This window comes from Mustela nivalis (assembly GCF_964662115.1).
Source record: "Mustela nivalis genome assembly, chromosome: 11".
NCBI classification, from domain to species: Eukaryota; Metazoa; Chordata; class Mammalia; order Carnivora; family Mustelidae; genus Mustela; species Mustela nivalis.
The window spans coordinates 42,734,480-42,761,673 of NC_139030.1; the positions used below are offsets into that span (position 1 = coordinate 42,734,480).

The 27,194-nt window shown below is 41.4% G+C and overlaps 1 protein-coding gene across 1 annotated transcript in view; it reads left to right on the top strand.

Annotated features, from left to right (window-relative positions):
• The window catches only part of LOC309843728 (uncharacterized protein), a gene marked incomplete at its 5' end in the record, with an annotated part of 94,673 nt that overhangs the window by 66,799 nt on the left and 680 nt on the right, over positions 1-27,194 (top strand). The window lies entirely within an intron of this gene.

Genomic DNA, 27,194 nt, shown 5'->3' on the forward strand with positions numbered 1-27,194 from the left:
ATAGTATTTTGAAACTTGCTTTTTTCACCTAGAACTATACAGAGTTTATTTTTCTAAGGTAACACCCATCATATAACCATACAAATTCAACTTGCCAATATCAAAACATTGTTGTTTTTTATTGTTTACTAATACTTAACTCCCTGAGTAGAAAGAAACTCTTCCTTCATACATACCTTTCTGTGGCACTATCTCTTTTAATTCAAGTAGATTCTTTATGCTCTTAGTAACTGTGGTCTCTGAGAGTAGGATCTGTTTATAACTTATTCTTATGCTCCTTAAATTTTAGCTGCATAATAAATATTTATTGAATTAATGAACTTTAGTAATGGGAATTGAAATTCTGAACCTTTGGGTTTTGGTCTTAGGTCTGCTTCTGATTTTATTTACTTTTTAAATAGATTTTATTTATTTATTTGACAGAGAGAGAGCAGGCACAAGCAGGGGGAGCAGCAGTGAGAGAGGGAGAAGCAGGCTCTCTGATGAGCTAGTAGCCCGATGTGGGACTCGATCCCAGAACCGTGGGATCCTGAACTGAGCTGAAGACAAAAGCTTACCTGACTGAGCCACCCAGGTGTCCCAAACTTTATTACTTTTTTTAAAGCAAGTGAAACATATTAAGCAGCTAGAAAATATAAAAAAGAAAATAATTCTACTACCCAGAAATAAACCTATTATTATTTTGATGTGTTTTTCCAACCTTTCCTTTCTATGTATTCCTATGCATATGAAACATGATTTTCACTTAGATTTTTATCAAAGTGGGACCATAACAAATTGCCATTTATAATTGCTGTTTTTTAATCAATATAACATTTTTACATGATAGATATATGCCCAATAATCTGTGTTGATGGTTGTATAATATTCTATAATAGTGATATGCCATAATTAACTTACTCTGTCCTCCCTTATTGGGTATTTAAATTATTGTCTACTTTATTTATTTTAATTATTTTTTAAAAATTTTATTTATTTATATTAGAGAGCAAGCAAGAGAAAGAGAATCTCAAGGCAGGGAGGGACAGAGGGAGAGGGAAAGAAGGCTTCCAGCCATACAGGGAGCCCGATGCAGGGCTTAATCCCAGAACTCTGGATCATGACCTGAGCTGAAGGTAGATACTTAACCAACTGAGCCATCCAGGTGCCCCGGGTTGTCTACTTTATACATGATACAAACAACATTATAAAAGATACCCTGGTTCGTACATCTTTGGGCACTTGCCTACAAAAGGTTTTAAAATCTTCTTTTAAACTATCAGAAGTTGAGTGAGCTTATAGTCCCTTTTCCTTCCATCCTCATATTAAAACAAAACATAACCTATTTGCATTTCTTTAGTGTATGAGATGGCCTAAGATTTAAAAAATTATTAAACCAGGGCATGTTCCTCTGATGATGATAATGGAATTACTTTCTATCTCAAATTCATTCTAGAAGATTTGTTTGGCTTCATTTGATCTTCTATGACATACAAATGGGATTTATTTTTTCCTTAGAGTTAGTCTTATGTATAGAAGAAATAAAAATTTAAATGTTTACATGTCCTGGAAGAAGTTGATAAATCTAGCTAAATTTTTGTGTCATTTCATGAAAGTACAGGCTTATAGGGAGCCTGGTTTCTGTGATCAACTCTGTTCTCCAGCTTCCCTTTTTGTAGGTAGGGATAATACTAATCCCCCTTCTCACAGGACAGTAAGAGTAACAACTAATGGGAATAACAGCAAAGTCACCATAATTGGCTATGTAACTGTGGGCAGTATTACAGAAGTGCCTTCAATTAGAAAACTCCATGCAACTTGCATCCATGTCTGTGAAATCTCTTTTTTTATTCTTGAGAAAAGCACTTGCATTTGCCTCAGCTGTTGCTTTAATGCTAAGCAATGTTTATACCAGATTGAAACATTTATTGGATCAAAACGTTTGTAAGAAAGAAAGGCTAAGTCGAGTCACTGGTATAGATAGAGTAGGAAGACCAGGAACTCCAGTGCTCCTGTGTTGTCAGACTGGGTAAGTCACATACTCTCTCTGGCCTTAACTTCTTAATTCATATTTATTTATTTATAAAAAAGATTTTATTTATTTATTTGACAGGCAGAGATTACAAGTAGGCAGAGAGGCAGGCAGAGAGAGAGAGAGGAGGAAGCAGGCTCCCCGATGAGCAGAGAGCCCGACACGGGGCTTGATCCCAGGACCCTGGGATCATGACCTGAGCCGAAGGCAGAGGTTTTAACCCACTGAGCCACCCAGGCGGCCCCTTAATTCATATTTAAAATATCTACTATTTATTAAGCATTTACTAAGAAAAAAAGAAAGAAAGAAAGAAAAAGAAAAAGCATTTACTAAAAGATAGGGTTTTTTCCTGGTGTTCCTCCGAAATATGTGTTTTTTACTTTTGGTTAATCTTTATAAAACTAATGAGGTAAATTTCATCATTACCCTGTTTTATAGAAGATAGAGCTATATAGATGATAGTCTACTTGATCAACTTTATAGAGTGGAAGATGATGGAGTCAAGATTTGAACCCTGACCAACAAATTCCAGAGTGTGAACTCTTAGCCACAGAACTAGGTCGCTTTATTTATTTATTTATTTATTTATTTATTTATTTATTAAAAAAGGGTAGGACAGTATGATCTTCATGTTCTCTTCCATCTGTAACTCATATAAAACTCAAACTTCAAATGTCTCTGTGGAAAAAAAATGAAAACATAGGGAAAAGTTAAAAAAAGTATATACATATTTAAAACAAAACAAAACAAAACCCCAGAAAACAAACCCGTCTCTTGATGACTTATATATGCTCCCAAACATCCAGATATCTGATCTCTGCCTTTTTTTTTTTAATTTTTTAAAGTAGGCTCTGTACCCAGTGTGGGGCCCAAAGTGGGGTTTGAATTCAGAAACCTGAGATTAAGACCTGAGCTGAGCCTGGGATTGCAGTTAACCAGCTGAACCACCCAGCTACCCCAAGATGTCTGCCTTTTTAAACTTTTTAATCTTGATGCTTTACATTCTGTGTCCCCAACCTCTGAGGTTGTACTGTCATGTTTTTGTGTTTTAATGCTGGTTAGGTCTAGGTGAAAAAAATCAGAAACTGTAGGAGCTGACTACCTGAAAGTGTCATAGTTCAAGCTCTAGAAAGAAAAGAAAGCCATTACTACAAAAGAAGTTCGAAAACTGGGATTGCAGTGTTTACTCATTTTGATGGTATCTATCATGCTAGATTTTATTTTTTTTAATGATTTTATTTATTTGACAGAGAGAGAGATGGCAGAGAGAAAGAAAACATAAGCAGGAGGAGTGGAAGAGGAAGAAGCAGACTCCCTGCTGAGCAGGGACCTTGCAATTATGACCTGAGCCGAAGGCAGATGCTTAACCTATTGAGCCACCCAGGTGTCCCTCATGCTAGATTTTTAAAGAACTTCAGCTATCTGATTTGCGGTAGAAGAAGCACTAAAAAACACTATAGATTTTGGGAATGGGAGAGAAAATTAAAAGTTGCTACAATTTTTGCTTAAAATGAATCCCTGTTAATTAGAGATTGTGAGATTTTACAATTGGGAGCTAGAGAATAAAGAGTGATTGCTATTTTTATTTTTAAATGAATCAGTGCTGTAAACTGAGATCTAGTCTTATTAAAAAATGGAGGGAAATAGGAAGTCACTATTTAGTTTTGTCAAGTAATACAAATAACATTAAATTTAGTTGATTCGAGATTTTTTCTCCCCCAAATAACGTACCAGGAGGAAGTGGCCCAGGTTGTGATGTCTTAGAATTTAAAAAAAAAAAAAAGAAGAAGAAGAATGAAAAAACTTTATAAATCGGCAAAATTTCATCATGGTTTTAGTTAGTAAACTCATTGTGTTAACAGAAATAAATCTATAAACATGTCATGGATTTTCACACAGAAATTTGGAATATTCAGGTAAAAGTGGTGGGTCTGGCTGCCCAAAACTGTTCTCTAGCAGCTGAGCTGTTGTGTGCTTGTTGGCGTAACCATCCCAGCATACCACAGAATGATCTGCAAAGCCGAGGGCAGGGAGGAAAGAGGTAAGAAGCAAGAAGGGAAGAAAAGAACCATGGCTAAGCAATGCAGCCTGAAGGGAAAGGTGGAAGACATCTAAGTCTTAGGCCAAAGAGTCAAGGTAAACTCAGCTCTTATAAAAAAGTGTGGGATCTTTGGGGCCCACAGAACTGACAGGCCACTGTTTTATAGGTCTCACTGGGAGACATTCCTGCAGAAAGTGGTATGGGACTTGAATTTGAACTCACCTACTTTCTTTTCTTTTTTTCTTTTTCTTCCTTCCTTCCTTTCTTTTTTAAAGATTTTATTTATTCATTTGACAGAAAGAGAGAGAGCACAAGCAGGGGGAGCAGCAGAGGGAGAGGAAGGAGCAGGCTCCCCACAGAGCAGGGAACCCGACACAGGGCTTGATCCCAGGACTCCGGGATCATACCCTAAGCCAAAGGCAGACGCTTAACCGACTGAGCCACCCAGGTGCCTCTATTTTATTTTTTTCTAAGGAGGCTCCGTGCCCAACATGAATCCCAAAGCAGGGCCTGAACTCAGGACCCTGAGATCAAGACCTGAGCTGAGATCAACGGTTGGGCACCTAACTGATGGAACCACCCAGGTGCCTCATGAATTTATCTTTCTGAGAAGGAAGCTACTGGAACCTTGCTTGCAAACTGATAGCTCCAGAGAGCCGGTGCCTAGCAGGATGAATTGTAGTGTAAGGAAGCAGCACAGGGTGGGAAATGGGTTGGCTGGATTCTAACGCTGGCTGCGTCCCCTGGAAGAGTCTCTTACCCGGTCTGTGCTCAGTTTCCTCTTATACAGAGCAAGAGTTTCATATTGGATCCTGGTACAGTTATTATCTCTTAGATCATTCCCAATGTTCTCAGGGATCCTATTCTCAGGGAGCCTGAGTCCTCAGGACTGGGAGGTTTTTTTGCTCAGGATAATTGCAGTCACAGTGGCTACGAGACAGACTTTGTCCTTTATGTCACCGTGAATGCTCAAGAGGAATGCCTATTGCCATGAGTATTGAGGTTATTTTTAAAGCTTTTTTAAAAAAAAGATATTATTTATTTATTTATTTGAGAGAGAGAATGAGATCACAAGTAGGCAGAAAGGCAAGCAGAGGGAGAGGGGGAAGCAGGCTCTCTTCTCAGCAGGGGCTCCATCCCAGGACCCTGAGACTCTGACCTGAACCGAAGGCAGAGGCTTAACCCACTGAGCCACCCAGGCGCCCCTAAAGCTTATTTTGATGTGTTCTTATATTTTACTCTTTCTTAAAGTCTTAAATTGGTTTCGTGTATGTATAACAGCGCATATTCCCTGTGAACCTTTTTAGTTTTGAACTTCAGTAGAAAGAAATGCTGTCAGTTAATGTTAGGGCGATAAGGCATTCTGATAAAAAGGAGTTACTTTTGTTCTTTTTTTTTTTTTAATATTTTATTTATTTATTTCACAGAGAGAGATCACAAACAGGCAGAGAGGCAGGCAGAGAGAGAGGAGGAAGCAGGCTCCCTGCTGAGCAGAGAGCCCGATGCGGGGCTCGATCCCAGGACCCTGGGATCATGACCTGAGCCAAAGGCAGCGGCTTAACCCACTGAGCCACCCAGGTGCCCCGTTTTGTTCTTGATCTGACTCTAGAATTATCAAGAAACAAAGAAGGTTTTGTGAATAGTATCATCAGGAAGCTATTTATAAATAAACTTCCTGATAAATAATTTCATGAAATATGATTCCTAGCTATTTACCTTTATCTTCTACCTTTTCACCTTTAGAATTAAGGTATGTACAATCCTCAAAAAATAGTATCCTCCCTATAATAAAATGACCAGCTATTTAAAATTTATTTAAATTATTATTATTTTTAAAAAATATTTTTATTTATTTATTTGACAGACAGAGATCACAAGTAGGCAGAGAGGCAGACAGAAGGAGAGAGGAGGAAGCAGGCTCCCCGCTTGAGCAGAGAGCCCGATGCGGGGCTCGATCCCAGGACTCTGAGATCATGGCCCGAGCTGAAGACAGAGGCTTTAACCCACTGAGCCACCCAGGCACTCTAAAATTTATTTGAATTATTTTAAAACGCAAACCATGCTAGTGTAATATCTCATCATTCCACTGAAGAAATACTTTCTTATTTGAGAAGTTTGGAAAACAAATTTCCAAATAAGCAATGTTTCTTTACTTGTGTATGTAAAAATGGCTAATTGGTTATTTGTTTTTGAACTGGTATGGATCCAGAAATAATTCTTATGAAAAATCCTGGCTTTGCCTGCAGGTTCTTATTGATCCAATTCTGCATATAGAAGAATGGCCAGACTCCCTAATGTTATCCAAAGATATGAATTTTACTATCAGTTCATTTGATTACTAACGCTTACAGAATCACTTCAATCACCAATCAAGAATTTTAGTCATTTAGGCCTAAAAGTACCTGTTGCTCAAATCCCATCAATTTTTATTAGTTTAAACAGGAGGTGGGCAAATCTTTTCAATAAAGGGCCAGGTAGAAAAATATTTCAGTTTTGTCAATTATATGGTCTCTGTTGGAACTATCCAACTCTGTTGTCGTGCAGTGCAAGCTATACTGGCTGTGTTCCAATACAACTTTATTTATGGAGACTGAAACTTGAATTTTATGTACTTTTCAAGTGCTGTATACTATTATTCCACTTTGGATTTCTCTTTCAACCATTAAACAAATAAAAAAATCATTCTTATCTTGTGAACCATGCAAAACCAGGCAGTGAGGTGGACGTGGCCTGCAGGCTGTAATTTGCTGAAACTTAGTATAGAAAATTATTTGTGAAGAAATATTGGAAAGATATAACTGATAATTTGTGGCTGAGAGTATTCTAAGTTCTAGCCTGTGGAACATGAGTGGAAGTGATGTGTTGTTGTTTCCAGGTCTGACCCATAAAAACCTCCCAGGCATGTTGCTCTTTGTTCTTTTCCCATATGCTGAGTAGGTGGGGACTCAATGGAAGGAGCCTGGTTCTCATTTTGGCTTTACATGAACGAGAAACACATTTCTAGGGGCTCCTGGCTGACTCTGTCAGTAGAGCATGTAACTCTTGATCTCAGGGTCGTGAATGATGGGCCTGGAGCCACCTTAAAAAGAAAAACGAAGGAAGGAAGGAAGGGGAAAGAAAAGAGAAAGAAAGAAAGAAAGAAAGAGGAAGGAAGGAAAGAAAGAAAGAAAGAAAGAAAGAGAAAGAAAGAAAGAAAGAAAGAAAGAAAGAAAGAAAGAAAGAAAGAAAGAAAGAAAGATCTTCTATTCCCAAATCACTCAAATTCAGTGCTAAGCCTCTGAGATTTTCAGGCATTTCTATGTATGCAACTAGTGTTATCTTAACTAATACATCGTTAATTCTTCCAGATGTTTTTGGCTTCACTCTTATACTAGATTGAAGTTTCAAGCACTGCACGCTAGGATGAAGTTTTCTTTGGTCTCTTCTTCTCTTCATTTTCCCCCTCTCACATTTAACTGGCAGATCAGAGACGGGATGATTTTTCATGCTCGAGAATATAGTTTGGTGGCCATTAGCTTTTACAGAAATGTTACAAGAAATGAGATACAGGCTTTGACTGCAGAAATGTTGGTGAGGGAACCGTTCCCAGTATGAAGCCCACCTGAGAAATTCTTTTAGAACTTGGGGCCAGGAAAAGCTTATCTTCCTCCGAGGAACTTGTATGTTTTCTTATCAACAAAGAATATTGTTGATTGTGCCTGATTGTATTCCCTTTTCCCTTTTCCCTCTGGTTGCCAAGAAGCTCAGAGCCAAATTTTTGGCTTAACATTAGTAATTTTATCGAACCTGTGGCCTACACATCTGCATTCTTAGTTTCCTCCTGGTCTTGACCTTCTATTCTGCTGTGTGTTCCTGATTTTTTGGTTATTTATATTTTTCGGTTATTTATATTTTTCAATTTTATTGCTTGTTTTCTTGTAAGCTTCCTCAGATCCTTTGTGGAACAAGGTGGGGGTAAATAAAAAATGGCTTCAGCTCATTAATAGCATATGCCAAAAGTGTTCATTAATCACCAATTTAGTAGTCTGGGAACTAGAAGTTCAAATTTATTTATTTTCAGTTTCTCTCATTAGTCTTCGTGTCCCCTGGTTTGATGGAGGAGTGAATTTACAATAATGAAAGTTGAAGGTCTTCACATTTCTCCATTCTACTTGAAAAAAAAAGTCATTTTATCAAAAGTTCATATTATTTGCCATAGAAATTGTAGAAAGTTTGTAGATACATTTGACTGATGGGTGATAGACTGGGAAAAGATAGTTTCAATGTTTAAAAGCAACAAAGAATGAATACAAAGAATATACAATGACCTACTGCAAATCAACAGGAGGAGAATAAGAAACCCAACAGAGAAATGCTCAAAAGATACAGATAAATTATTTTCACGAGGGAATACTGGAAAATCTAACAAAAATATGTATGAAGACATGCTGAACCTTATTAGTAATCAGAGAACAGCAGATTTATACAAGTTATCGCTTCATCCTCATCCAAATGGCAAAAATTAAAAGGTGGAGAACAGCAAGCATTGGCAAGGATGTGGGCATCGGGAACCCTTAAGTACTGTTGATGCAGGTCTGGACTATATAGCTATTCTGGAAAGTCATGTGTCAGTATTTAGTTCAAGTGTATGAATATCTTATGATCCCTTCTATGTATATATTCCAGATAAATCCTTCCCCACGTCCAGTAGGGTAGGCACAAAAAGTTCATCCCAGTCTTGTCTGCAGTAGCGGGGTGTTGGAAGCACCCAATGTGTCCACCACAAAGAGTGAATGACTAAAACGTGGTGGAGGCCTATCTTGCCATAGGGGGGAAAATAGAGATTTACGGTAACATTTTATGATTTTAAAAGACAGTGTTTAGTGAAGAGTGTATGAGAAAGAGAGAGAGAGAGAGAGAAATTTAAAACAGCCACAAAGAGAGTAACACAACATAATTCCAAAGGATTCGGACAAATTAAGGTATAGAGCCCAAGTATGGAAGCATGTAGTGGAGAGGGGTAGGAAGGACAGCTGACCACCTATCCTCTCAGCAACAGCTTCGAACTTACCTGTGTTTTGCAGCAGCTGAAACAAGAAATCTGTGTCAAAGTCTCTGTCTTGGTTAAGGAGGCACCTCTGGCTTTATTTATTCATTCACGCATGTGGCAGGGTGGTTGAGGGCATGAGCCCTGGGGCCGGCTCCTGGATCTGCCATTACTTACTGTACGACTGTGGGCAAGTTACTTAATCTGACATGCCTCAGTTTTGTCATCTGAAAGATGGGGAGAATCGTGGTTCTTACTGTATAAGGTTGTTGTAAGGATTAAACAAGTTAATATTTTAAAGCCCTTGGAATGGTGCTTGATACATAGTAAGCATTATGCAAGTACTTATTAAATAAATAAAGCTATTTGACAAATACTGGAGCACCAAACGTAAGCAAGCACTGTGCTGGGACTCTGGGATTACATCTCAGGAAAGAGGACCTTGTTTGCTGTTCTTCATCTACCCTGGACCTGGAGTCCTGGATCTTAGAACTTGCTTCATGGTCCATCTCCAGGCTCCATCTATCTCTGTGCCTTGGTCTTTGTTTTCTTCTCCCTTGTTTGAATCTGTCTTTGTTCTCTGACAAATATCCTAATTATTGAAGGTTTGGATACCTGGAGAGGTGCACTGGTTTTGAGAACCCACTCTAGGCACTAGATTCTTATAGAGTTTAAATGCACACATGATAACTACTTTCGTAGCTTCCACCTGGTGGTTCCACTTGCCGATTCTCTTTTTGCTGGGTGCTTGCTGGGACATTAGTGGGTCTGCCCAAAGATTCTGTCTTTGTTAATCTTTCCATTATAGTAAAAGTTCTTCCCAGAGTTTCCAGCCAGAAACCTAGGAGTTAGGTTTTATTCCTCCTTCTTTCTCTACCTAATCAAATCCATCAGCAAGTCTTGCTAATTCTACTTCTAAAATACCTCTTGAATCTGCTGTCATCACCCAAGTTCAACTTGTCACCTTATGCTAGGTCCTCTGTAGTAGCTTCTTAGCTGTTTTCCCTGCTTTCATTCTTTTTTTTTTTTTTTAAAGATTTTATTTGTCAGAGAGAGAGAGAGAGAGAGAGAGAGCACATAAGCAGGGGGAGTGGCAGGCAGAGGGAGAAGCAGACTCCTCACTGAGCAGGGACTCGATCCCAGGACCCTGGAATCATGACCAGAGCCGAAGGCAGATGCTTAACCAACTGAGCCACCCAGGCGTCCCTCTGCTTTCACTCTTGACCCCAGTTTGTATATAGCAAAAAAAATATACTTTATACTTTATATACTTTAAAAATGCAGATTGGGGGGCGCCTGGGTGGCTCAGTGGGTTAAGCCGCTGCCTTCGGCTCAGGTCATGATCCCAGGGTCCTGGGATCAAGCCCTGCGTGGGGCTCTCTGCTCAGCAGGAAGCCTGCTTCCTCCTCTCTCTTTGCCTGCCTCTCTGCCTGTTTGTGATCTCTCTGTCAAATAAATAAATAAAATCTTAAAAAAAAATACAGATTGGATTATGTCTGATCTCTGCTTCTACCCTTCAATGACCTACCATTGCACCGTTAGTGCTACCAAATCATTAATTGATAGAAGCAAGTTTTTATATTTTTATTACAATTTTTTAAAGATTTTATTTATTTGAGAAATAGAGCGAGAGAGTGAGAGGGCACAAGTAGGGGGAGCAGCAGAGGGAGAAGAAGAAACAGGCTCCCCACAAAGCAGGGAGCTCCATGCAGGGCTCCATCCCAGGAACCTGAGATCATGACCTGGGCTGAAGGCGGACACACTTGACCTAACCACCCAGGAGTTCCCAGAAGCAAGTTTTTTTTCTTTTTAAAGATTTTATTTATTTATCAGAGAGAGAGGGGGAGAGAGCAAGCACAGGCAGACAGAATGGCAGGCAGAGGCAGAGGGAGAAGCAGCTCCCTGCCGAGCAAGGAGCCCGATGTGGGACTCGATCCCAGGACCCTGGGATCATGACCTGAGCCGAAGGCAGCTGCTTAACCAACTGAGCCACCCAGGCGTCCCCAGAAGCAAGTTTTTAAAATTAAATAAATTTGATGTGTAACATTGTGTAAGTTAAAAATGTACAATTTGTTACTTTGATACATTTATATTTTATAATAATATAATTGTTGGTATATTGATACTTATCATATTACATCCTTATAAAATTCTTGTCTATATTCATTATATAGTGCATTAAGATCCTATGGCTTATAGTACTTGTTATAAGTTTGTACCCTTAAACACCTTCTCTCTCATCCCCAACCTCAATCCCTGGTAACTACCATTTTACTGTTTTTTGTAGGTTTAACATTTTTAGATTTCACATATAAGTGATATCAAACAGCACTTGTCTTTCTCTTTGGTAAGAGTAAGTTTTAATTCCAGAGATTTTAGCTATTAATTTTCAAAATTAAGGAAAAAGCACAAGTGCAACATTTGTTGAATATTCTCTGTTACTAGATATTGTGCTGATAAAATTAGTTGGCTTGGGAAGGGGGAAGACTGAGGCATAGCTAATGCCTCATAGCTGCTGGCAGTCTCAGCTGTGAGAGGCTGGTTTCTACAGCCCTTTTTTCTTTTTCTTAAAGATTTTATTTTTGAGCAATCTCTATACCCAACATGGGGCTTGAACTCACAACCCCGAGATTAAGAGCCACAAGCTCCACAGACTGACCCAGCCAGGTGCCCCTGGTTTCTATAGTCTTTAAGCAGGTGAGCATATCTCCCTGGCTCCCCTAGTCTTCAGTTTTGGGGGGAAGGGTTTGTATTGTTTTCTCCTCAGAACCATGGCCCTAAGAAAGTCTCTTCTAGCTCTGATTGGAATCGGGATCCAGGAGCAGCCCGGAGTCAACACAGGATGTGGGTGAACCAGCGGAAGGGCACTGAGAAGTCAGGACCAGGGCAGCAGACATTGCCTGAAGTGGGGATAGATGGCGCCCGCATGAGGCAGACAGAGAGGGCATGTAGGCGAAGGTTCCAGGCTACAGTCCAAGCAGCTGGGTCAGGATTGGAGGAGCAGGTGTGAAAAACTCTCGTAGGTTCTCATGGTCGAGGAGAGAATGTGGAAGTCCCTAAAAACCTGACAGGGCTTGCTGCTTCAATCTTTTCCTCAAGTGGCAGGATAGCTTTTTTTTTTTTTTTTACTGATCCCGTTTCTTTCTTTTCCTGGTGATCGAGGTCACCACAGATCTTGTCAGAATTTAATGCTGTCTTTAAACAGGCGGGTCTCAATCTCATGAGAATCACCTGGGGAGATTTTGTAAAACAACTAAGATGCCAAATTGCACCCACCTGAGACCCATAGAATTCGTCTCTGGCAGGGGGTAGGGTGGGCTTAGTGGGGGGCGGTTTGGGTTTAGGTAGGGTTAGACTAGGCATGTGTAATTTTTTCTTAAAATTCACCCTGGCGGGGGTGCCTAGGTGGCTCAGTGGGTTAAAGCCTCTGCCTTCGGCTCAGGTCATGATCCCAGGGTCCTGGGATTGAGCCCCGCTTTGGGCTCTCTGATCCGTGGAGAGCCTGCTTCCTCCTCTCTCTCTGCCTGCCTCTCTGCCTGCTTGTGATCTCTGTCAAAGAAATAAATAAAATGTTTAAAAAAAAAGAAAATTCACCCGGGATTCTGAGGCACAGTGAGGGTAGAGAACCACTGCTTTAAGCCCTCCTGTTTTGAGCAAACAGGGTCATTCACACCATTTGAAATAATTTTTTTTAAAGTAATCTCTACACCCAACATGAGGCTTGAACGCACGACCCTGAAATCAGGCATCGCATGCTCTTCAGACGGTACCAGCCAGGTGCCCCTGAAATCATTTAAAATAGGGCAAATTTGCAACATTCTAGAGTAGTGCTTCTAATACATCAATGGGCTTGCAGATCCCCTGGGGGGTTTGTGAAAGAGCAGATTTTGGTTTAAGTGGCTGAAAGTGGGACCTACCACGAGGCATTGCTCACGACCATCCACGTGATGTGGGAACTGAGGGGCGGAGGAGCACGTGGAGCACAGCAAAGCCTTAGATCTGCTAGTAGTGGGTGGCTGAGGCTGTGCCAGACCCTGCGCTGGGCGCCCTGGAGTCACTGGATTCTCACAAGCCTGTGCCAGAGGTCCTGTTCTACAGAGGGGAAGACTGAGCCCTGGCCAAGGTCAGCAACTTGCCCAGAATCGTCATGCTGGTAAGTAGCAGAACTAGAATCTGAGTCGAAACCGAGGGTTTCAGAGGTGATGAGCTTAACCAGGACGTACTACAGTTTCAGCAGCAGGATGGATCGTTCAGGGACTTAGCCCCAGAGCAGTGTTCATAGAACGGTATTTTTACAGGGTTATGTATTTGCCTGAGATGGTGCCGGTTGAGGGGTATAAAAATAGAGAGGGGCTAAAGAGAGCATGACCAAACCTGTCAATACATCTATTCCTTCCCCACCCAAATGGTTAGTAGTTAGCTACTCTCAGGTAATGGGCTGGGGAAATGGAGATGAGTCAATAGGATTCCTCCCTCCCAGCAATTCACCTTCTTGTATCTGGGTAACAATAGCGTGATGTGTTGTGCCAGAACAGAGGTCTGCCGCTGGGAGTGCAGGAGGGAAGAAGCGTCCGGGAGGGATTCGCTAAACTACACTAGCGTAATACAGAGCAATGGTGTCAGAGGGCAACGGTAACATTTCAGAGGGTACTGAGGGGACAGCTCTGGGCATGTGAGGTATGATGTGTTTGTGTGTGATTAAATCCATGGCATATCATCGTGGAGTTTTGCTAGAGACCCACTCTTAGGAAATCCCTAAAAGCAATAATAAGTGGTATTTCAGAAGGTGTCTAACTGACAAATGTCTGGAAAAATCTGTTTTTGTCGCTCTAAGTAACAGCAACGGTTTGCTCTGCCAACAGGGAGACTATGTTGAGTCTGGTTTGGTGTACTAGTCAGAATAGGCTAGTTGGGCTTGCAATAAAAATAACCCCGAACATCAGTGGCTAAAACAAGAAAGGTTTATTTCTTGATCACCCTCGATGTCCAGTGTTGGATGGTACGTAGAGGAGGGGAGGGAGTTCTGCTACATTCTACATCTCTTAGAGAGATGGCAGTTCTACCATCTTCAGATGTGACCTGCAGTACAGTATTTCAGGGCTCCTCAAAGCAGGGAGGACAGGCATCGAGTCAAGAACTGCCAATTAACGCTTCTGCCTGGAAGTGATTCACTTCTGCCTTCATTTCATTGGTCACAAATAATTACATGGTCATGTCTAAGTTCAAAGGGATGAGAGTGTTAGAATCTTTGTGTTTCTTGAATATTGGGGTCTGTAACTATGTCTGCTAAAGCCAGTCTCCTCAGCTACACTCCTCATGTGTGTTGGAAATAAAAAGGTTGCGTTTTCCCCACATGAAGCACAAAATGACTTTGTTACTATCGGTCATCATTTCTTTAATATTTTACTTTAAAGATTTTATTTATTTACGTATTTGACAGAGAGCATGCACAAGTAGGGGAAGTAGCTGGCAGAGGGAGAGGGAGAAGCAGGCTCCTAGCTGAGCAGGAAGTCTGAAGTGGGGTTTGATCCCAGGACTCTGGGATCATGACCTAGGCCAAAGGCAATCACGCGACAACTGAGCTCCTCCAGGTGCCCTCATTCTTTTTATATTTTAACATATATGGCTCTTCTGCACAGGACAGCTACTGAATCTCTCACACAAGGGATTGTTAAGGATGAGTTTGGCCAGTTCGAGAGAGGGGTAAGGGGAAGACCTTGTGGAGACCTGAGCTGGGAGCCCTGGCCCCTTCTTTGGCCCAGGTGGCCCAGGCTCCTGTCATCAACAGTGGGGGCCAGGGGACCACATGATGCCCAAAGATTTGCAGACATAAAAATGGGGGACTATCACATGAATCTCAGACTTCAGTTTTTATTTAAAAGTAGTAGAAGATCAGTTTTCATCAATATTAAAACTATTCTTTTAAAGCTTTGAAATTAAACTACCATAGCTATTACTTGAGACAACATGAATATGAATTCCAAGTTTCAACCAGTATGAGGATTCTATGACAGAAATAATTATAACTATAACATTAACTGTATATAGGATAACCTAATAATATATGAAATAATTATAATTATAACTGGATAAATGTGCCCCTGCTGAACATCTAGGGATTATAAGAGCAACGTCCATATGGAAGCTATTCCAGTGAGCTGCACACAAGAGGAATTCGCTGTTTTTTTTTTTTTTTTTTTTTAAGATTTTATTTGTTTATTTGACAGAGAGAGAGTGTGCACAAGTAGGCAGAGCAGCAGGTGGAGGGAGAGGGGGAAGCAGGCTTCTTGCTGAGCAGAGAGCCCCATGCGGGGCTCAATCCCAGGACCCTGGGATCACGACCTGAGCCAAAGGCAGAGGCTTAATGAACTACCACTGAGCCACCCAGGTGCCCCTGTTTTTGTGTTGTTTTTGAAGTTGCCTTCACAGTCTCTCACACATTGCCATCCCACCCTCCCCTGGGCTCAGGAAATATGGGAAAGATTTGAGGAGGGGGGAGGGTGAAATCTTTGGAGGTGGGGAGAAAGGGACCAATGCGGTGGGACTAAACAAACGCTCTGAGAAATAGTGGCTTGCCCTAGGTCTTCCTTCTTTCCTTGATTGATGCTCCAAGTGGTAAGGGCACTGTTACTCCCCTCTTTAGCTACGTCCTCCGGAGACTAGTGCTGTCCAATAGCCCTTTCTATGTCTGCGCTGTTGAATACGGCCATCTCTAGGCACCAGAGGCTGTGGAGCACTTTGAAGTGTGCCTAGTGCAAATGAGGAATGAAATTTTGGATTTTACTGAACTTAACACATTTGATTTTTTTTCTTTTTTTAAGATCTTATTTATTTATTTGACAGACAGAGATCACAAGTAGACAGAGAGGCAGGCAGAGAGAGAGAGAGAGAGAGAGAGAGAAAAGCAGGCTTCCCGTTGAGCAGAGAGCCTGATGCGGGGCTCGATCCTAGGACCCTGAGGTCATGACCTGAACCAAAGGCAGGGGCCCAACCCACAGAGCCACTTAGGTGCCCCGACACATTTAATTTTTTAAAGATTATCTTTCTTTATTTGACAGAGTGATAGAGAGCACAAGTAGGCAGAGCAGCAGGCAGAGGGAGAGGGAGAAGCAGTCACTCCACCAAGCAGGGAGCCCGAGTGGGGCTCATCCCAGGACCCTGGGATCATGACCTGAGCCAAAGGCAGAAGCTTAACCCAGGTGTCCTGAATTTAACACATTTAAATAGCCACACGAACGTGGGTGATGGAAGATAGGGGGTTGCCTTGTTCTTGCTTTCCTGGTATAGGCTCTTCTGCACAGGACAACTACTGAATCTCTCACACAAGGGATTGTTAAGGATGAGTTTGGCCAGTTCGAGAGAGGGGTAAGGGGAAGACCTTGTGGAGACCTGAACTGGGAGCCCTGGCCCCTTCTTTGGCCCAGGTGGTCCAGGCTCCTGTCATCAACAGTGGGGGCCAGGGGACCACATGATGCCCAAAGATTTGCAGACATAAAAATGGGGGACTATCACATGAATCTCAGACTTCATACTTTTTATTTATTTTTTTTTTAAAAGACTGTATTTATTTTATAGAGAAAGAGAGGAGAGAGGGGCAGAGTAGGAGGGACAGGGACAAGCAGACTCTGTGTTGAGCATAGAGCCCCACACTGGGCTCAGTCTCACAACCCTGAGATCAGGGCCCTGAGCTGAAACCAAGAGTTGGCCCCTTAACTGACTGAGCCACCTGGTGCCCCAGACCTTGTCCTTTTTAAAAGGAAGGCGAGGGGCACCTGGGTGGCTCAGTTGGTTAAGCAGCTGCCTTTAATTGGCTCAGGTCAAGATCGCAGGGTCCTGGGATCAAGTCCCACATGGGGCTCTCTGCTCAGCAGGGAGCCTGCTTCCCCCTCTCTCTCTGCCTGCCACTGTCAAATAAATAAATAAATAAATAAAATCTTAAATAAAAAAAAGGAAGGCGATGGCATTGGGCATGGGAAAAAGAGAAAGGAGTAAATGAAGCTAGTGTAGTAATCATTTAATGTAGCATTACATCTATTTCTTTGTAATATATTTGGATATAAAATCTTTATTGTGCTCGAAATTCTTATTAAAAATGCAATGAACTTTAGTTTGCACATTGGCAGCCTTTTATCCCTCAAAGCATTCTTTTGTAAGAAACGATTTTTTTGATGGTAGGAGTTTAATGAAAGACACGGGCAGTTATCTAAAGGAAGGGAATGCCGTCAAGCATTCACCAGGCGGCTCCTGTGTGCTGATGCTGGGCTAAGAATGAATGGGAAATTGCAACACTATTTGTATTTTATTTTATTTATTTAAGATTATTTATTTATTTATTTGACAGACAGAGATCACAAGTAGGCAGAGAGGCAGGCAGGAGGTGGGGGAAGCAGGCTCCCTGCTGAGCAGAGAGCCCGATGCTCAATCCCAGGACCCTGAAATCATGACCTGAGCCGAAGGCAGAGGCTTAACCCACTGAGCCACCCAGGTGCCCCCACTATTTGTATTTAAAAAAATGACTCCTTAGCTCTCAAGTCCCCCTGAGTTGTTTCCTAGAATCCTAAATACCATTCTCCTTTTGTCTGCTGTCTGTTCTGGAAAACATTTGCTTTTATTACACAATTGTAAAAGTTAGTGCTGATACTAAATAATTTAATGAACCGAGGTACATCAGACCTCACGTAGCCTGACTGGCCTCCCGTAGACCCTTGAGCAGAGGCCAATACAGAATGTGTTGGCAAGATGCTTAGATTTTATTCTTGGGACTTGATGAAGGCAAGAGAATGAAGAGAGGTAGGAAAGCAAGAATAATTCTGAGACATTGTGATTTAAAAAAAGATAGAGGCGCCTGGCTTGCTCAGTGGTAGAATGTGCAATTCTTGATCTCGCGGTCCTGAGTTCGAGCCCCATGTGGGGCATGGAGTCTACTTAAAAAAAAAAAAATAGAAATTCTGACTTTCTGAATTAAAACTATAATTCACCTTAAATAAACTTGGCGCAGAGGAAGTTCTATTCAAAACACAATATTCAATGACATCAAATTTTTTCCCCCACCAGAGCATATGTATAAACAGGAAAAATTTTTTCAATGGAAGATTAATTGTTGACATCACCATATTTACACTGAAGTGCAAGACCATTCCTAGTTCCATCCCCTGTAACATTCCAGAGCCTATCTGTATTTTACTCTGACATTGTCCCAGCATAGAATTTTGATATGCTAATTACTTCTCCAGATCATACCCATGGTTCTGATGCTATAAGACAAGTGTTCAAGGTTTAGTTTTTGAGTTCAGAATAATTGGGTAATTCACGTCATCCTGTGAGAAGTTTCCCCTTTTCCTGAGGTCTTCTGATTAATGGCTCTATTGTTATTGTTGGAGTGGGTCGAGCTCCATAGAGCCATGACGCAAAACTTGATCTTTGGTAGAAATACCTTACACATTTATTCCTTCCAGGAAACTAAAGGGCAACAAAGCCACATTCCATGTTGAGAACCTGGCCTTTTGCACCATGACCTAACCTGTTCCAGGTGAAAAATACTAGGTCAAAAGTAATGTCGGAGGAAAACTTTTACCTGGGTTCTTGCAGTGGTCCTCAGTCCTAACTGTACATTAAATTGGCTGGGGACTAAAAAAAGAAGAAAAAAGTGAAAAAAAAAATTGGCTGGGGTGATTAAAAAAACAACCATTTGGGCCCCTTTGGAAACTTGTTAAAAAGACTGATTCGGGGGCCCCATCACATACCTATCTGAATTGAGACTCTCCGCGGGAGGGCCTTGGGTACCCGTATTTTAAACAAGACTCCCAGATGGTCAGAGAAATTTGGCCGACTTGATTTAGGGTGTCAGTCTTGGGAAAGAGCACTTAATATCCCATTTTTTAAAATGAAGCTAGTTCTAATGCTGGTGGCTTATTTGTTGTCTTCTACTTATTCACATATGAATACTATCGTAGAAGAGATATTTAACAGAAGAGAAGGTTTACCATTTTAATCTCCAATCAAACCAAGGCTCTGATCCTAGAGGGGAGATTTCAGGTAGTAAGGGGAAGATTTTCCTACGGCAGCTTTCAGCAACACCAGTCAGCATGTTGTGTCTCAGAGCCTAGCGCAGGGGCTCTCAGCTTCTGCCCGTTTTAAGAGGGAGCTTAATTTTTTTTTAATTTAAATTCAGTTAATTAACATATAATGCGTTATTAGTTTCAGAAGTAGAGGTCAGTGACTCATCAGTCTTTTTTTAAAATTTTTTTTATTTTTAAATTTTTTATTTTTTATAAACATATATTTTTATCCCCAGGGGTACAGGTCTGTGAATCGCCAGGTTTACACACTTCTTCACAGCACTCACCAAAGCACATACCCTCCCCAATGTCCATAATCCCACCCCCTCCCCCAAACCCCCTCCCCCCAGCAACCCTCAGTTTGTTTTGTGAGATTAAGAGTCACTTATGGTTTGTCTCCCTCCCAATCCCATCTTGTTTCATTGATTCTTCTCCTACCCACTTAAGCCCCCATGTTGCATCACCACTTCCTCATATCAGGGAGATCATATGATAGTTGTCTTTCTCTGCTTGACTTATTTCGCTAAGCATGATACGCTCTAGTTCCATCCATGTTGTCGCAAATGGCAAGATTTCATTTCTTTTGATGGCTGCATAGTATTCCATTGTGTATATATACCACATCTTCTTGATCCATTCATCTGTTGATGGACATCTAGGTTCTTTCCATAGTTTGGCTATTGTGGACATTGCTGCTATAAACATTCGGGTGCACGTGCCCCTTTGGATCACTATGTTTGTATCTTTAGGGTAAATACCCAGTAATGCAATTGCTGGGTCATAGGGCAGTTCTATTTTCAACATTTTGAGGAACCTCCATGCACCAGCTTGCATTCCCACCAACAGTGTAGGAGGGTTCCCCTTTCTCCACATCCTCTCCAGCATCTGTCATTTCCTGACTTGTTGATTTTAGCCATTCTGACTGGTGTGAGGTGATATCTCCCTGATGCCGAGTGACATGGAGCACTACTCATCAGTCTTATGTAACACCCACTGCTCATTACCTCAGGTGCCCTCCTTACTGTCCGTCACCCAGTTACCCCATCCCTCCAACCCTCTCCCTGCCAGCAATGCTCAGTTTGTTTTCTATGATTAAGAGTCACTTATGGGGGCACCTGGGTGGCTCAATGGGTTAAGCCTCTGCCTTCGGTTCAGGACATGATCTCAGGGTCCTGGGATCGAGCCCCGCATTGGGCTCTCTGCTCGGCAGGGAGCCTGCTTTTCTCTCTGTCTCTCTGCCTGCTGCTCTGCCTACTTGTGATCTCTGTCAAATAAACAAATAAAACCTTAAAAAAAAAAAAAGAGTCTCTGATGGTTTCTCAAGGGAGCTTAATACGAATGGGGGAGTGTCTTGGGTTCTTATCCTGTGAGATGAATTTGTCAATCTCCGAATGAAATAGCCAGGGATTCAGCAGTTCGCACATTGCTTCTACTCGATAGATAGTTGCGTCGGTCATGCTCTGTATTGGATGCTAGGGAGAAGCCCTAGGGGTGGGGTCTGCCCCACCCCAGACCTCCGAATTCAGAACGTCGGGGTGGGGCCCAGCACGGGCCTTTAACAAGTCCTCCAGTGGCGTAGATGAAGTTTGATAACCGCTGGTCTCTATGAGGAACATCAGTTTAGCAGATGGTGGTAGGTGCTGTGGGGATGTAGAGAGGGCTGGATGGAGGCTTTAGGGCTGCTTCTAGGGGAAGGCAATGTCTGAACTCTGAGAATTGTTGGTGCAGAGTCGGGAGAAGAGCTCCTGGAGACGTCAGCTGGGACCACACAGAGAAGTTGGCATTTGACTCTGAATGCGGTGTGGACTCTTCCTGACCCTATATCCGTGTAGTTTGTATTCGGTATCATCTTTCTGCTGGTCTTTCAGCTGAGTGGTGCGGGGTTAGGGCCCTGTGCTTCATGTGCTCCCACAGAATGAAAAGTTAGAGACATCTAGACAAAAACAGTTCCTCTGGCATGAAAACTTTGAACCCAGTAGGCGTTAAATAAACATTTGGTGAATGAACGTGGAAAAGTAGACAAAGCTAGGACTTGTGATGGCAAGGAAAATGTATAATGTGAACATGGCTGAGTAAGCATTGTTTCTGAACTAACGGAAAATCCCATGGTTTTCGAGGAGTACCGGTTTACTCGAAGAAGTAAAGGAGGCAGAATCACCGTATAGGAGGGCGATGGAGAGACTTGCTGCTTCTCTCCCTGCTCATTTCCAGTCCCCCGGGTTTGCCTCCACATTTACACAGTGCGATTACTGAACACCAGCTTGTTCTGGGAAACGGACACATACTATTTTTTAACATATTCAACAATGCCGTTGACCTGCCTTTAGAAAGAAACTAAAAATCACAGGGTTTTGGAGTCTGAGGAAGAAAACGATTTATCCAGAGATCACTGGGAAGAACATTACTCTGCACTCAGGATCCGCCTGGGCTGAGGAAGCTGGGCTGGAAGAAGGGGAAGTGACTTGTTCAAAGTCAACAAGCTTAGAATGGGAACAGCCAGGATCCGAAAGCAGGACAGTGTAAGGGGATTTGTCCTACTGCTCCGTGGGATCAGAGGGAGACTGAGTGTCCTACCCTAGGAGATGGCCTGTTGAAGTCCAGCCATGCCAGGATGTTCTTCACTGGCTCTACAAGCTGCTTTCCTTTCCCTGCAAATGCAATTTCCACAGCACATGCCTCACCATGACCACACGTAGATCTAAATTTGTGCGAAAGATACAAATTGTCTGTTTTCAAGTGCAGTGAATGTTTGGATTTAACCTTTTATTGTATTGTAGCTAATGATTTATGGGATTTGTTTTTATGGTCTCGGTCTAAACAATAAATGATTGTTTTATATTTATAGCCAATAAGGAGCAATCTTCACAGATCTCAACTGCCAGATTTTTCATTTTATTGGCCCAGCATTATATGACTCTTTGTCTCTTCAAATGGCATGTGGCCTAGGCACAAAATGGACTGACTTCTTGTGACTAAGATTTTTTAAAAGATTTTATTTATTTATTTGTCACAGAGAGAGAGAAAGCAGAAGGAGGGGAGAGGCAGGCAGAGGGAGAAGCAGGCTCCCCACAGAGCAATGAACCCAATGCGGGACTCAATCCCAGGACCCTGGGATCATGACCTGAGCCGAAGGCAGACACTTAGCTGACTGAGCCACCCACATGCACTTCACGACTAAGAGTTTTTTTTTAATCTTTAAAAACAAATTTTAAAGAGTTTTATAAATTTAATGGCTGGATTTAAGTCACTGCATAAATGCTGAAAAAAACAAGTATACACATACATAGTCTGTACATACATGTATATGTGTAGATACCAAAAATCCATTTTACAGTCTATTCTTGTACCTAGCATGGATAATGTACTGTGTGTTATAGGTTTTTGTCAAAACTGAAGGAGAAGGGTAATAAATCATGTATTTAAAAAAAGAGCCTCACCCATTTAATTCTGTTTTTTTTTTTCTTTCTTATACTTAGAGTAAACATTGAAAGTGATAGATTTTGGTTAAAAAAGAAAGCATTCTGTAGTTGTATTTCAAAGACTATTGGCAAAATTTTATAGAGGACACATTACCTAACTTCTCCTTTCTGTGTTCTGGCTTATTAAAAAAATACGGTATGATACAAGCTAAACAGTTAATCGTCACTTTCTATCATTTCAGTTGGAGTGTAAGCTGTGTCCCACCCCCCCGACAATTGTAAATGTGTTTGCTTTTCTGTATTTTTCCACTATAGCAGATTGTGGGGAAAATATAATAAGAGACTCAGAGGAGGAGGAAATCAAGAAAAATAACACCTCTTCCAAATATGGGAGCAGCTGTTTCTTGGGTGTATGGTGGAGTCTCCCGGGAAGCAAGCAGAATCCGAGAAGGTCTAGCCCATCTCTAGTGGCTCTCGTCGTGATGGATAAACTAGAAATGGACTCAGAACAGTTTTAGAGAAGAGTTCCCTCTCCTTTCCTTATTTTCTTTGCCTTCTCTTAGTTAAAACCAGCAGATAGTAACTCAGATTAAAACCTGCTATCTGGGGGCACCTGGGTGGCTCAGTGGGTTAAGCTGCTGCCTTTGGCTCAGGTCATGATCTCAGGGTCCTGGGATCGAGCCCCACATTGGGCTCTCTGCTCGGCGGGGAGCCTGCTTCCTCCTCTCTCTGTGCCTGCCTCTCTGCCTGCTTGTCATCTCTCTCTGTCAAGTGAATAAATGAAATCTTTAAAAAAACAAACAAACAAACAAAACCTGCTGTCTGGTTAGAAACAAGAGTGCTGATTAAAAGGATCCCTTTGCCAAGGGAGATTCAGCTGGAGTGCCCATTTTTCATTCAAATGATCCAGGCTAGTCAAAGTAGCTTCCAACTCTACGTCTATTGAATCACCATTAACCTACTGGAAAAATGGGAACACAAATACACACTTTCTCATTCAATGAATGTGGCAGGTTGTCTGATAAGGCAAAGAAGCGGAAGAATTTCTTTATGGCTTTCCAGTGGTCTTGGCAGAATCCCTCTGTCGGAGAAACACACTTCCCTTCTCTTCCAGCAGTCCAGCTGGAATCTTGAGATGTGAATTTGGAGTTTGGAGAAATGGGCTGATTTGTTTGTAATGGGTATTGGTTAGAATGTTAGATGAGGAGTCAGTGTTCTAGGTCTCTGTAGCTGCGGAATGGCCCAGGACCTGCAGTGTCTAACATCTGGTGGGAGCTTGTTAAAATTGCAGAATCCCGAGTTCCACTGTTCACTTTCAAAACTAGAACCTGAATCACCCCTTGGGCGATTCACATATATATTAAAATTTGAGAAGCATTGGTTAGCAATGGTTCTCATACTTTAACCTGGATCAGAATCTTTTGGAAGGTTTATTGAAACAAATTGATGTGTTCTGTCTTTAGAGATTCTGATTCAGTATGTCTGGGGTGCTGTCAGAATTTACACTTCTCATATGTTCGTTCCCAGGGGATGCCAAGGCTACGGGCCCTGAGACTGCACTGAGACCCTCCACTCAATGCAGTGTTGTCTGATAGAATTATGATGTGAGCCGCATATGTAATTTAAAATTTTCTAGTAGCCACACTTTAAGAGTAAAAAGTGAAATTATGATTTTTTAAAGAATTTTATTTATTTATTTGAGACAGAGAGATAGAGAGTATGAGCAGAGGGAGAGGCATAGGGAGAGGGAGAAGCAGACTCCCTGCTGAGCCAGGAGCCGGATGTGGGGCTCGATCCCATGACATCACGATCATGACCTGAGCCCAAGGCAGATACTCAACCATCTGAGCCACCTAGTCACCCCAAAAGTGAAATTATTTTTTAATATCCTTTATTTAAGGTAGAGTATCCAAAATGTTGTCATTTCAATATATGAGCAATACAAACAATTATTAATGAACTTTTATTATTTTTTGGTAGCAAATCTTTAAAATCCAGTGTGTATCTTAGACTTACAGCACATCTAAATTCAGGGTAGCCATATTTCAAATGTTCAATAGTCACATGTGGCTGCTTAGGGCTATCTGACCAGACAGTGTACTAGGGTATTGGTCTTCCTGTGTTACCTCAGGGACTGTCACTGTTTATGAAACTTGCACGGACCTTGGGTGAGTTTACACCATTCATTCATACATATATACATACACACATACATTTGTTTATTTATTTATGAGAGAGAGAGAGAGAGTGTGTGTGTGTGTGTGTGCGCGCACAGGAGCAGAGGGAGGGGCAGAGGGAGAGTGGAAGGAAGAGAAATCAACTCCTCACTGAAGTTAGAGCCCAGCACCAGGCAGTCCCCTGACTTGGAGATCATGACTTCAGGCAAAATCAAGAGATACTCAGCCAACTGAGCCACCCAGGCACCCCTGAGTTTACTCAATTTAGATGATGCTTCTTTATCCTGAGGTTATCTTTCCTCTTTTTTGTTGTTGAAATGTCCTCTCTTTAATGCAATACTTTTCAGTGTGTTCCTCCGACCAGCAGTACCAGCATCACATGGGACCTTGTTAGAAATGCAAATTCTTGGGTCCTATTTCAGTCCTACTGAATGAACAACTAGGCAGGGGGATGGGGGATGGGCAGCAATCTGTCTGCACAACCCTCCAGGTGTTTGGATGCATGCTGAAGTCGGAGAGCTGCTGCTTTAATGGAATGATAGTGATAAAATAAAGGGTAGGCTTTAATGATTTTTTTAATAACTGTAATTGGCAAAATAAAAAATTGGCAACACGATGCTAGTCCCTCAACTGAAACATGTATTTTTTGTTAGTTTATGAGATCTGAAAGTCAGAAAACCAATGTACTGGAGTTTACTTCAATAATATTTTGTGCTGCTATGGATAATAAATAGTTCAAAAAATAGGAAAAGGACAGGAAAATGAGTGTGTCTATAAGCATACAAATGAGTTGCAAAAAGTCAATGCTTGATTCTCATTAGTTACACCTTCATGCAATAACTGCTGGAAAATGAATACACTCACTAAACAACACTTACTAAGAAAATGCGCATTTCCCATGCAAAATAGTGAAATTAGTCAGAAGAAAAAAATCCCATAAATATTGATGATCTCATTCTCTAGTTCTCTGGTAATTAGTCAGTATTTGGCTTTTATTGCTACAAAAGTTGTTCTACAAAAATTATAACATCTTATCCTTAAAAAATCAGGAAACAAAACCTTTCAGGAATTGTGTATTTCCTTTTAGAAATGTTACATAAGGGGTGCCTGGGTGGCTCAGAGGGGTAAAGCCTCTGCCTTCGGCTCGGTCATGATCCCAGGGTCCTGGGATCGAGTCCCGCATCGGGCTCTCTGCTCAACGGGAGCCTGCTTCTTTTTCTCCCTCTGCATGTCATTTCCTCTGTTGAGCTCTCTTTCTCTGGCAAATAAATAAATAAAATCTTAAAAAAAAAGAAGTGTTACATAATAAGGCATAGTGTTAGCATATTATTACATTTGGTTCCTGCTGCCGGACTAATATTGAAATGGGATAGAGTAGGTGAAATCTGGAGGATAATAAAAGGAATTAAGCATGAATGATTGATTGGACAAGTTGAACCAAAAGAAAAATCTAATAACCTTAAGAAACAGGTACATACGCTCAGGAGACCCCTGAGACTCAGAATCTCTGTCCTGGGTTCACTTTCTGTCTCCATATTTGATGTTAGCCATTCTATTCTAATGCTCAATTTCCCTGGATATAAATGAATTACAATGGCAGAATATGTCAAGACTGTTGATTAGTAAACCTGTGTGTGTGTGTGTGTGTGTGTGTGTGTTTTAGTGAACCAATGTTCTTAAAATTTTTTAGATCCCAGAGGAAAACAGGCTTAAGAAGTCCAAAGCATTATTATTTCCCTTTTACAAGAAGTTCCTGTTAGGCCCAATCCAGAGGAAATTCAGGGATATAAAGAGAAAAGATGTGATAAGAATGACCAGTTCTATTGTTCTTCGTGAATAAGGCACCTACTTCTACTTAATGCTAAAATTAGAAATCTCCTTTGTAGTTTGGAGGTCTAATAGGCCTTTGGGTTTGGTGGGTGGGTCTCTATTTTTAATCTCTAAAGCGGAAACCAAGTGGATCATTATTCCTTTGGAGACCATAACGCTGTGCTGCCGAGGGTGTAGTCACATGCCACGTGGGGCTCTCGAGCACTTGTAATGACGCTAGTCTAGATGGAAATGTGCTGTTAAGTGTAAAATACACACTGAATTTTGGAAAATTTAGTATGCAAAAGAGTGTAAAGTATCTCATTAATAACTTTAAAGACATTGGTCAGTTGTCGAAATGAGGCTACTTCTAGTTTAAAATTACATTTTTGGCTTTTGCTGTATTTCTACTGGACAGCATTGCTGTCGAGTGCTATTTCTGAAGTATTATGAATGCTGTTAAGAATGTAGGGGATGTGACATAATTTTCTACCATTTTGAGTGACGTGAAAACCTACACTGTTTAGCTGAAAGCTGTTGCTAGATACACGGGGGTTGTGTATCTTTCCACGTTGATCATAGAGAAACCTCAGGTTCTAGGACTCCCTTTTCCAAGTGTGAAAGAGGAAACTGAAATAATTGTTCTTGTCATT